Source organism: Gossypium hirsutum, chromosome A11 (genome assembly GCF_007990345.1).
Source record: "Gossypium hirsutum isolate 1008001.06 chromosome A11, Gossypium_hirsutum_v2.1, whole genome shotgun sequence".
Classification (NCBI taxonomy): Eukaryota; Viridiplantae; Streptophyta; class Magnoliopsida; order Malvales; family Malvaceae; genus Gossypium; species Gossypium hirsutum.
The window spans coordinates 85,692,452-85,705,994 of NC_053434.1; positions in this window are offsets into that span (position 1 = coordinate 85,692,452).

Below are 13,543 nucleotides of genomic sequence, written 5' to 3' on the forward strand. Positions count from 1 at the left end.
GTTTAATATGTCAACAAGTGAAAGCGGAACATCAAGTGCCTTCAGGATTACTCCAGCCGATCATGATACCCGAGTGGAAATGGGATCGTGTCACAATGGACTTTGTGTCCGGACTGCCTTTGTCAGCAAGTAAGAAGGATGCGATATGGGTTATTGTTGATAGACTGACTAAGTCGGCTCATTTCATCCCCGTACGTACGGATTTTTCATTGGAGAAACTAGCTGAATTGTACGTTTATCAAATTGTGAGATTACACGGGGTACCTGTTTCTATCGTGTCGGATAGAGATCCGAGATTCACCTCACGATTTTGGAAGAAATTGCAAGAAGCTCTGGGTACCAAGCTGCATTTTAGCACTGCTTTTCACCCCCAAACCGATGGTCAATCCGAGAGGATAATTCAGATACTTGAGGATATGTTGAGATGTTGCATCCTCGAGTTCAGTAGTTCATGGGAACGGTATTTACCTTTGATTGAATTCGCTTACAACAATAGTTTTCAATCAAGTATTAAGATGGCACCTTACGAGGCTTTGTACGGTCGTAAATGCCGTACACCATTGTTTTGGACCGAGCTCGGTGAAAGCAAAATTTTCGGAGTTGATTTGATTAGAGATGCTGAACAGAAAGTAAAGGTAATCCGTGAAAGTCTGAAGGTAGCCACGGATCGTCAGAAATCGTACGCAGATTTGAAACGAAAAGACATCGAGTATCAGGTGGGAGACAAAGTGTTCCTTAAGGTTTCACCTTGGAAAAAGATACTCAGGTTCGGCCGTAAGGGCAAGTTGAGCCCAAGATTCATTGGGCCGTACAAAATCTCCGAACGAGTTGGTCCGGTTGCGTATAGATTGATTTTGCCCCCGGAGCTTGAAAAGATTCATGACGTCTTTCATGTTTCGATGCTTCGACGCTATCGATCTGATCCATCGCACATAATTAGCCCATCGGAGGTTGAAATTCAAGTCGACATGAGCTATGAAGAAGAACCGATGCGTATCCTAGCTCGTGAAGTGAAGGAGTTGCGAAACAAAAGAGTTCCGCTAGTAAAGGTGTTATGGCTCAAACACGGGATCGAGGAAGCTACTTGGGAGACCGAGAGCTCGATGAAAGAACGATACCCAAACCTATTTACCGGTAAGATTTTCGGGGATGAAAATTTCTTAAGTGGGGGAGAGTTGTGACAGCCCAAAGTTGACCCTAGTCGGGAAGTGGTTTCGGGACCGCTAAACCGAGTCACCGAAATGTTTGAATGTGATACTTATTGTGTAGAATATGTAATTATGAATGTGTGAAAATTTCAAGCTTCGATTTGGTTGATTGCATGTGAATTTAGTCAATAGGACTTATGTGAGAAAATTCAAAAATGTGATAGGTCAATGTGTGAGGACCTATTAGTGCATGTGGACAAAGGGGGGACTTGCATGTCAAATTTCCCCCCTAATGAGTAGTGGCCGGCCATGACAAGGAAGGATGGGCAAAACATGTCATGAAACATGTTTTGTTAGTGGAAGAATAAAATAAGAAGTATGGGTAATAAAGAAATGGAAAACAAAAGAAAAAAAATGTGTGTGTAGTGTTTGTCCCCCCATTGCCGTGAGCTAAAGAAGAGAAAGGGGGGGAATTTTGTTCATCCTTTTCTCATCTTCATGCTTGCCAAAAACTAGAAAGAAAAACAAAGAAAAATTTTCTCATCCTTTGGTTCATCCTTGGCCAAAAATTTTAAGGAGGAAAGAAGAAGAAAGGTGAAGAGATTCGGCCATGCATGTAGCTAGGCTAAGGTATGTTTGATGATGTTCCATGAGAGGCATGCATGTTTTAGTTGTTAGCTTGAGTTCTACCTAACCCATGGTCTAAATCTTGCTATGTGATGGAAATGGCACTTGACCATGGATGAATCATTCTTGGTTGATGTTTGATGTTGTGGTGATGAGGCATGAGGATGAGTTAAGATTCGGCCTAGGTGGAGGTTGTGTTAATGCCATTGCATGCAAAATATGAAGCTTGTTAATGATGCATGTGGTGATGGCTTGATGATTCTTGAACCTCCTTTTTAGCATTTTTTTTGTGTGAGCACATATGTGCATTGGTTGCTAAATGGAGAAGAATCGGCTAGCAAGATGTGTGCTAAGGCCGAATGTAACTTTGCATGTTAATGAGCAATGCATGTGTTAAATTGATGAAAAGGGGGAGGATGCTTTACTAGTGTGTATATGTGTGTATTAAGTGTTGAAATCGACCCCAAAAATGGACATGCATATTCGGCCAAGGGCAAAGAAATTAGATAATATGTTGTGTTGATGCATGATTTTTGCATGTATGAGACTTTAATGTCTAATGTATAAATATGGGCTAAGTGCCTTGTGTTCATCTTTTGATGCCTAAATGATGAAATCAATTTATTTGTTTGATTAAGCTCAAGAGCAAAGGGGAAATAAAACCGATAAAGGGAAGGAAAAAGTGGTTGAATAGCTAGCGGAATCGTTCGACAACACCCGAGGTAAGTTCTTGAGTAAGAGAGCTTAAATTTCGATGTGATTAAATCATGCTCTATGTGTGGCTATTAAGCCAAATGTGCAAGGACAATATGTGCCTTATGTTTGAGTTTCGTAAACGAAAATGAAATATGAATGTACCATGAATTATTGTTAGATGTGCATGATTAATTGAATGCTGTCCGGGCTAAGTCCCGAAGGCTTTGTGCTAAGCGAATATATCCGGACTAAGATCCGAAGGCCTTTGTGCGAGATACTAAATCCGGGTTAAGTCCCGAGGGCATTCGTGCGAGTTATTAAAGCCGGGTTAAGTCCCGAAGGCATTCGTGCGAGTTGTTAAATCCGGGTTACGTCCCGAAGGCATTGTGTGAGTTACTAAAACCGGGCTATGTCCCGAAGGCATTTGAACGAGGAGCTATATCCGGTTAAATCCCGAAGGTACGTGATTTGGTAATGAATGAGCTTGCTGTAAAATTTCAGCGAATACTCGAAAAACATCCCAATATGGGGATATGTTACGTATGTGTTGAATTTAATCGAGCCCTTACAAATAAATGTTCGCTCAGTTGATAAACGAGCTATCGGCCTTCGGCTAAGTTAGTCTATTGTGTATGTGCATAAGGGTTGTTAATGTTGTGAAGCAAGTTCAATATCGATAAATTGCGTATTATGAAATATTCCGTTTAGCTAAATGTGTGATATTCTTTGTTTATGCTGGAATTCCTTGCTCAAACTTACTAAGCATAAATTGCTTACTCGTTACATTGCTCCTCTGTTTTATAGATTTTTGGTTCTCCTGCTATCGGACTCGGGATCTTGAAGTCGAAGTCGCCCACACTATCAAAGGCTCTTTTGGGTACTATTTTGGTTGAATTTTGATATGGCATGTATAGGACTACCCATTGTTGTCTTTCGAGTACTTTATGAAATGTATAAGTGTACAGCCATGCGAAAATGGCTTGTAGAAGTGGAGTATGGCATTAGACCATTCGTATTTATGAATGTATAGATGGTTTCATGATGTAACTATGTTGGAATGGAAGTGTTGAGCAAATGATCAGCCACTAGAATGGCTAAGTATGATCATATGTGGGCTTACGTATGACAAGGCCCTAGTTGGTCCATGAAACCCCAAATTAGGTAAGGTTCACTTTGAAAACAGAAGCTGATAGCAGCAGTGGTGTGGATTGGAAAAATCACAAGAATTTGTAGGAGTGGAATTAAATAGTGAATAAATTATGTAATCGAACCTTGATGAATCTACTTTCATATGGAAGTAACGAAACAATTATAGGAACAGTACAGAAAGAGATATTCGGGTTCTTGTGGAACAGGGCCAGAACAGTTTCTGGATTCACTGTTCTGCCTTTGGAAATTCACTATAAATTTACCAGAGATAATTAGGGGTCATACCATATATGTATGGATTCCTCTCTGAGTCTAGTTTCCATAGAAACAAACGGCATCAGTATTGAAGCTCTGTGCAGAGAGATATCCCAGTCGTAATGGGAAAAGGTCAGTGTAGTCGACCCCTGTAACATGGGAGACTTTGACTAATAAACTGTACTAATTGGCCCGACCAAAAATTCTAGAAAAAAATCCATAGGTGGGGACATGAGTCTAGTTTCAGGGAAAAATCACAAAACTGATTTTTGAGTTGTGAAACTCAAGATATGATTTTTGAAGCGACTAGTACTCAGACTGGGCAGTGTCTGGAAAAATTTTTCAAAGTTTGTTAACATCTCGTGTCCGACTCCGGTGTCGGTCTCGGGTTCGGGGTGTTACAAGGTAAATTTCGAGGACGAAATTTCTTTAAGGAGGGTAAAGTTGTAACGCCCCAATTTTTGGGATTTTCGGGATTTCTATAATTTTCAATGAATTTTAGAAATACTGTGTTTTGACTGTCTAGTGTGGGTCTGAGTATGTTGGTGGGCCTTTAAAAGGCCCAAGAGTAAATTTAATTCGAGGCAATTCCTGAATTTTAATTTTGGAGAGAGAGGGTTCTGGCGATATGGGCTTTTAAAATTGAGGTGGTAAAATAGGACACAAAAAGATCTGTGGTAAAGTGGCATTTGGCGCCACCTAGGTGTTTGGGGAGTGACGTGTGGATGATTAGGGGGAGCTAGAGTTCAAGTCACAAGGTAAGCGTATTGTTGCTTTTATTTTTGTGTGCATATGCCGGGCATGTGATAGAGCTTAAGTGGAAATTCGGCTGGGGCTTTAGAAAGGTTGGGCCGTGGGTCTGAATGGCCATTAGGGCAAGCTTTATTTTCTTTTTGTTTTGCCGAATTAGGGTTAGCCACCTAGAGCCTTCACTTTCATTCTATTCTCTTCTCAGTGTCGCAAAAAGCCGAAAAATGCAAAGTTAGATCTCCTGAGTGTCGAATTCTTCCTTCTCTTCTCCTCTCTTCTTCTATTTTCTTTTTCTCCTTCTTTTCTTCTCAGGCTGAAACATTCCTACCATTCTACTCATCTCCTCTTACATTCCCATTCTTTTCTAAACCTCTATAGCCGATTGCCATAAAAGCCGAAATCCTGAAAGTTGTTTCTTGTGCCGATTTTTTCTAGTCAAAATCCTCTTATTTTCTTCATCTCTTTTGGCCGATTTTCACATCCTCTAAACCTCAACCCCTGTTGGCAATACCATTGCAAAAAAAAAAATAGCATACCAAATCATCTTCCTCTTCACAGTTCCAAAAGCTGAAAATACCATAGTTTTTTGGGACGTATAGCTAATGTAACGCCCCCATACTCGAGACCATCGCCGGAGTCTAGCACAAAGTGTTACTAAACTTAATTCATCAATTAAACAACTTAAACAACTTATTACCAACCATGCATGACAACCAAGCATATGCACATCACCAATATCAAACATAACATAAATAACTAGAATTATAAGTCAGAATCATTAGCTCACTAAAAACCAATATATTTGGCCAAATTATAATAACACATGTTATAAAATTAGGTCCCTATACATGCCACTCACTTGATAATTCTAGCATATGTGTTTATACTATCAAGGTGTTGGCTTGATAGTGTGATGCTGCCTCCGACGATCTCCAACCCTGAGCTAACCTGACAACACTAAAAGAAATGGAAAGGAGGGGAGTAAGCTTTATGCTTAGTAAGCTCACATGAAATAATAATAAGCAATTTACTAACATGCTTCCCACAATAAAACTAACTCATTTGTACATTTACACATGTTCTGGTTAAGATGTTTTCTTGAGTAACAGTCACTAAATCATTTATATGTAGAGTTACGGAACTCCGAATTAAGATCTGTAAATTTAAAAAAAAAACTAGACTCATATATATTTCCACCATAGAATTTTCAGAATTTTTTGTCCAGCTAATAAGTACAGTTTATTATTCAAAGTCTCCCCTATTTCGCTGTTTAATAGCTTCGACCTTTCTTCACTAAAATTTATTTATCTCATAGTAAAAAACTTGAATGATGTTCTAATTTGTTTTTATTAAAAGTAGACTCATCCAAGATTCTAGGAATATAAATTATACCCAAAAATCATTTTTTGATAATTTTTAAAAATTTTTACAAGTCAGAACAGGGGATCTCGAATTCATTCAGATACTGTCTCACAAGAATTCAAATATCACATAATATGGAATTCTTTTGCTTCATCTCTTTCTTTTATGTGAAAATAGACTCAATAAACTTTAATTACATATTTTATTTTAAATTTAATTCAACTTCCACAATTTTTGGTAAATTTTCAAATTCATGCACTGTTGCTGTCCAACACTGTTTTACTACTAAAGTTCACCTTTGCACAATTTCACATAATCCATTCCATTTTACCGAGGTTCGCTCAAATATCGAGCATATTGCTCATAAATTCAAATAAACATATACTTGCACTTGTTCATCACATAATCACTTTCATATTTATTTTCACTTAATCGATTTCCCGTTGAACTCATCGGAATAATAACAGATACACAATTGCCTGTACATTTTCTCATTTCCACACTTGTAGCCGAAGCTATCTGGTACGCATAGTAGCCTGCACTTAGTACTACACATGCGACCAATTATCCGGTACACGTAGTAGCCTGCACTTAGTATTACACACGTGACCTAACCATCTGATACACGTAGTAGCCTGCACTTAGTACTACACACGTGATCGAAGTTATTAGGTACGCATAGTAGCCTGCACTTATTACTACACATGCGACCAACAATCTGGTACACGTAGTAGCCTGCACTTAGTACTACACACGTGACCTCACAATAGCTCATTTGTATCGTTTCTATTTCAAAGGTTCAACCGGGAAATTCCTTACTTTTCAATATTTTATTAAATTGTCCGTAATCAATTTAAATTCATAATTTACATCAAATAACCATTTGATAGGCAGCCACATTTCATATGATATCAAAATATATTAATATAAAAAGAATCGATAGATTATTTATATACGAACTTACATACTTTCAACACCTCTGAAATCATAGTAAATATATCAATTTTACATTAAAACATGCATAAATTACTGCTTATTATACATATGAACTTACCTCGATACTAAAATGGCCATTTTACCAACTTTCCCAATTTTCAATTTTTCTCTCATTCTAGGTTCAAATCTCGTTTTACGGGATCTAAAACATCATATTTTACTTATTTAATTAATTTACTATTCAAAATATTCCTTAAATCAAACTTTGGCAAAATTACAATTTTTCCCCTAAACTTTTGCATATTTACACTTTTGCCCCTAGGCTCAGGAATTAAACTTCATCCCTTATTCTTATGTTTTATGACATGCTGATCACTTTTCCCTTCTATGGGAACATCAAATTCTCACTCTAACATATACTTATGACTATTAGGTATTTTTACCGATTAAGCCCTTTTACTCGTTTTCACTCAAAACCGAGTAGCACAAGTTGTCTAACATAATTTAAAACCTCATAATCTATCATAAAACATCAAAATAAACACATTTCACCTATGGGTAGTTTTCCAAATATGAACCCTAGCTTAAATTATTACTAACATAAGCTTAATCAAGTTACCGGGATTCTAAAAACGTAAAGAACTTGAAAAACAGGGCTAGAACGGACTTACTATTGAGCTTGAAAAGCTTGAAAACCCTAGCCATGGCTTACCCCATGCTAATTTCGGCCTCCATATGGAGAAGATGACCATTTTGTGTTATTTTTCCCATTTTATTTCATTTAATATACAAATGACCAAAATGCCCTTACTACTAAACTTTCAAAAAATTTCCATCCATGTCCAATTTTTTTTCCACAAACTTCAAAATGGTCTAATTACCATTTAAGGACCTTTGATTTAGAAACTCATAACAATTAAACACTTCTAACATGTAAAACTCAACTTTTGCACTTTTTACAATTTAGTCCTTTTGACCAAATTGAGTGCCCAAACATCGAAATTTTTGAACGAAATTTTCACAAAATCATTCCATGAAATTATAGACCATAAAATTATAATAAAAATGAAATTTTCCTCGTCGAATTTGTGGTCCCGCAACCACTGTTCCGACTAAGCCCAAAATTAGGATGTTACATTTCTCGCCCCTTTAGGGATTTTCGTCCCTAAAAATCTTACCAAAAAAAGTGGTTTTGGTTTTTCAATTGGATTCCTCAATCCTATAATCGATGTCAAAGAACTTTCACTCAGGCTAAACTTTTACTACCTCTCTCTTTAAATTTTACAAACAAAAATCGTAAGTGGTATTCACTTTACAATACTTTTTCTGAAACTTAATCTCTATTAAAAAGCTTATGTACTCAAAAGTCCGATCCATACCATCATGTTACATATACATTCGCACCAGAATCTTTTCAGATTCAAATAGAAAAACTAGTCAATTCATCTCGGCCTCATACTCTTTATAATTTCACACAGTCCAATTATTTGTCAATTCAACCCTCAGTTACTTTTTATTTCAAGCCTCTTCTAGCTTTCCAAAGAAATCATGATATGAAACTCGGATCTCAATCCAATTAGTGGAGATTAAAATTCCATGATATCTAACATTCATAAAGACATGAAATCCTATAAATCTGGTGAGTAGACATTTGGGTATACCAGCATAATTTACATATCTCATAACGTTTAACAAAACTACATATTACTTCCCTCTTTCAAGGACAGGAATGACTTAGATAAGAAAATCCATATTAACCTTTTCTATTTCCATTCTAATTCCCAGACGGAAAAAATAGTTATGATGATTCTTGCTATACATCTTTAAACTTTCAACATTTCAAGAATTTGTACTCAAAGATAAACAATAATCGTTTCAGCATTTTTTTATACCTAGATTATCTTCATATTATCAATATTAGATCTTCTTATTCTCAAGTATGCTAGACATATACTTCATACAGATTGAACAATCAAGTCGACCTTATTCATCCGTAATTGATACTTCAAGAAATTCTCTCTTCTAGTCAACAGAACGATTCAACATGCATCATTCCAAATTCACTCATCATGCCAATCGAAGACCATAACAAATGCATTAGCATAAGTAATACTGATACCTCAACTGAATACATTAACTCTGATTAACTTACTTGAGAAAGGAAATTCACCATACACATTGGGACTTGAAATTTCACCACATTATCAAGATCAATTTAGAGGTATAGTCATATTTGTTCTTTATATACATCAATCACAAGCTGAAGGTCATGCTCTAAATGCAAGCCATGATCAACAAGTTACAAGATAAAATATCCAAAAAAACCAAGATAGAGAAATCTAAAACAGAGAATCCAAGAATAAAGAAATCCAAGATAAAGAAATCCATGATACGAGAATCCAATTTATAGCATTGCATCAGAAGACCGAGAACCAGACTCATAAAAATATGAAAGTCCCCAATAGTTTTTTTTTCAAAGAAAAGAAATCCAGAACAACATCATTCCAAACCACTAACAACAAATACAACCGAAACTATATGCTTCTCGTATATATATAAAATCAATCAGAGCAATGATGGGTAGAAATAGAATCATGGCACCATACACAATTTCTCATCGATTCCCAACAGGCGGAATATAACATTTCCTTATTTCGAACATTATTCCTTTAACTATTTCTACCATCCCAAATTCCATAATATTCCCTTCACTAAGAAAACCAGTTCATGGGGGAATTTCAATCAATACATTTTTCGACATCATACTAGGATAGATCGTTTTACCAAAATTAACTTTTTCGCTAACTATGATGTTGTGAAAATTAAACAATCTTTCGGTCAATCCGATATCTTTCTAGCTCATGTTTGTACTTATCAACCCATTCTCAATCTCTAATCATGTTTATAACCATTCCATCATTGAACTCTTTGGTTTCTCACTTGGAAACTCATTCAACATAAATCTCAGGAATTTCCCTTATAAAACACCACTTTGGTAAGGGGGAGGGGTCGTAGGGCCCCTGACTCAACTCTCATATACAAATGTAAAGCAGTTTTCATCATAACAATCATATTTCAATCATGTCATTCATTTCGAGTAACTAACATTCATATTAATTTTACACTAGCTTTTTAGTTATCTCATTTAAACAAGTGTACTTATACATGTATTTCAATGTTTCCTAGATAATATTACTTATGCATTCATTAAATCAGACAAGTCAAGCACATAATATCATATAAGGGCCAAACAAACATGGATAAGTATATTACAGTCTAAACTTTTATCTTACACATCATCATATACATATCATTCAATTATATTTATCAATCCAAGCAATTTAATACATTTACTCAAGTTATACGAGCTTACCAATCATAATCATTCCCACCAATATACATGAATATTCATCTTATCAATATTTTTGATAAGTTACTCAAACACATGCATTTGTTCAAACAAATCGATCATATAAATCATGGCATTATCTATTAATCATAGATAAACTCATTTCACCATGTACACATTTTATGAATCCTCATTCGTACCTTTCCAAGTTTCAGTTCCTCATGACTATACTTTACTCAAATATTTTAGCATCACATTCAACATGGTCGGTGTAGCTCAGTTGGAGAGTACCTTTGTCTAAACAAAATGGCTCTCATGCACGTCGGGAGACATCACACTATCACGGATCGGTGGCATGTATAGATGGACTTTTACACATGCTAGGTTAGTCTGAGAATTGACTAAACCATAGCTCTGATACCACTAAATGTAACACCCCTATACTCAAGACCATCGCCGGAGTCGAACACGAAGTGTTACTAAACTTAATTCATCAATTAAACAACTTAAACAACTTATTACCAACCATGCATGACAACCAAGCATATGCACATCATCAATATCAAACATAACATCAATAACTAGAATTATAAGTCAGAATCATTAGCTCACTAAATACCAATATATTTGGCTAAATTATAATAACACATGTTATAAAATTAGGTCCCTATACATGCCACTCACTTGATAATTCTAGCATATGTGTTTATACTGTCAATGTGTTGGCTTGATAGTGTGATGCTGCCTCCAACGATCTCCAACCCTGAGCTAACCTGTCAATACTAAAAGAAATGGAAAGGAGGGGAGTAAGCTTTATGCTTAGTAAGCTCACATGAAATAATAATAAGCAATTTACTAACATGCTTCCCACAATAAAACTAACTCATTTGTATATTTACACATGTTCTGGTTAAGTTGTTTTCTTTAGTAACAGTCACTAAATCATTTATATTTAGAGTTACGGAACTCAAAATTAAGATCCGTAAATTTCAAAAAACACTAGACTCATATATATTTCCACCATAAAATTTTCAGAATTTTCTATCTAGCCAATAAGTACAGTTTATTATTCAAAATCTCCCCTGTTTTGTTGCTTAATAGCTTCAACCTTTCTTCACTAAAATTTATTTATCTCACAGTACAAAACTCGGATGATGTTATCATTTGTTTTTATTAAAATTAAACTCATCCAAGATTCTAGGAATATAAATTATACCCCAAAATCATATTTCGATAATTTTTAACAATTTTTACAAGTCAGAACAGGGGATCTCGAATTCATTCAGATACTGTCTCACAAGAATTCAAATATCACATAATATGGAATTATTTTGCTTCCTCTGTTTCTTTTATGTGAAAATAGACTCAATAAAATTTAATTACATATTTTATTTGAAATTTAATTCAACTTCCACAATTTTTGGTAAATTTTCAAATTCATGTACTGCTGCAGTCCAACACTGTTTTACTACTAAAGTTCACCTTTGCACAATTTCACATAATCCATTCCATTTTACCGAGGTTCGCTCAAATATCGAGCATATTGCTCATAAATAAACATATACTTGCACTTGTTCATCACATAATCACTTTCACATTTATTTTCACTTAATCGATTTCCCGTTGAACTCATCGGAATAATAACAGATACACAATTGCCTGCACATTTTCTCATTTCCACACTTGTAGCCGAAGCTATCTGGTATGCATAGTAGCCTGCACTTAGTACTACACATGCGACCAATTATCCGGGTAGTAGCCTGCACTTAGTACTACACACGTGACCTAAGTTATCAGGTACGCATAGTAGCCTGCACTTAGTACTACATATGCGACCAACAATCTGGTACACGTAGTAGCTTGCACTTAGTACTACACATGTGACCTCACAATAGCTCATTTGTATCGTTTCTATTTCGAAGGTTCAACTGGGAAATTCCTCACTTTTGAACATTTTATTAAATTGTTCATAATCAATTTAAATTCATAATTTACATCAAATAACCATTTGATAGGCAGCCACATTTCATATGATATCAAAATATATTAATATAAAAAGAATCGATAGATTATTTATATACAAACTTACATACTTTCAACACCTCTGAAATCATAGTAAATATATCAATTTTACATTAAAACATGCATAAATTAATGCTTATTATACATATGAACTTACCTCGATACTAAAATGGCCATTTTACCAACTTTCCCAATTTTCAATTTTTCTCTCATTCTAGGTTCAAATCTCGTTTTACGGGATCTAAAACATCATATTTTACTTATTTAATTAACTTACTATTCAAAACAGTCCTTAACTCAAACTTTGGCAAAACTACAATTTTTCCCCTAAACTTTTGCATATTTACACTTTTGCCCCTAGGCTCGGGAATTAAAATTCATCCCTTATTCTTATGTTTTATGACATGCTGATCACTTTCCCTTCTATGGCAACATCAAATTCTCACTCTAACATATACTTATGACTATTAGGTATTTTTACCGATTAAGCCTTTTTACTTGTTTTCACTCAAAACCGAGTAGCACAAGTTGTCTAACATAATTTAAAACCTCATAATCTATCATAAAACATCAAAATAAACACATTTCACCTATGGGTAGTTTTCCAAATATGAACCATAGCTTAAATTATTACTAACATAAGCTTAATCAAGTTACCGGGATTCCAAAAACGTAAAGAACTTGAAAAACAGGGCTAGAACGGACTTACTATTAAGCTTGGAAAGCTTGAAAACCCTAGCCATGGCTTCCCCCATGCTAATTTCGGCCTCCATATGGAGAAGATGACCATTTTGTGTTATTTTTCCCATTTTATTTCATTTAATATACAAATGACCAAAATGCCCTTCTACTAAACTTTCAAAAAATTTCCATCCATGTCCAATTTTTTTCCACAAACTTCAAAATGGTCTAATTACCATTTAAGGACCTTTGATTTAGAAACTCATAACAATTAAACACTTCTAACATGTAAAACTCAACTTTTGCACTTTTTACAATTTAGTCCTTTTGACGAAATTGAGTGCCCAAACGTCGAAATTTTTGAACGAAATTTTCAAAAAATCATTCCATGAAATCGTAGACCATAAAATTATAATAAAAATGAAATTTTCCTCGTCGAAATTGTGGTCCCGAAACCACTGTTCTGACTAAGCCCAAAATCAAGATGTTACAGCCGAATCTTTAGATCTCTAAGATTCGATTTCTGCTAGTGTTTAAGGGCTAGATCTGTATCAGATCTGAGTAGAAA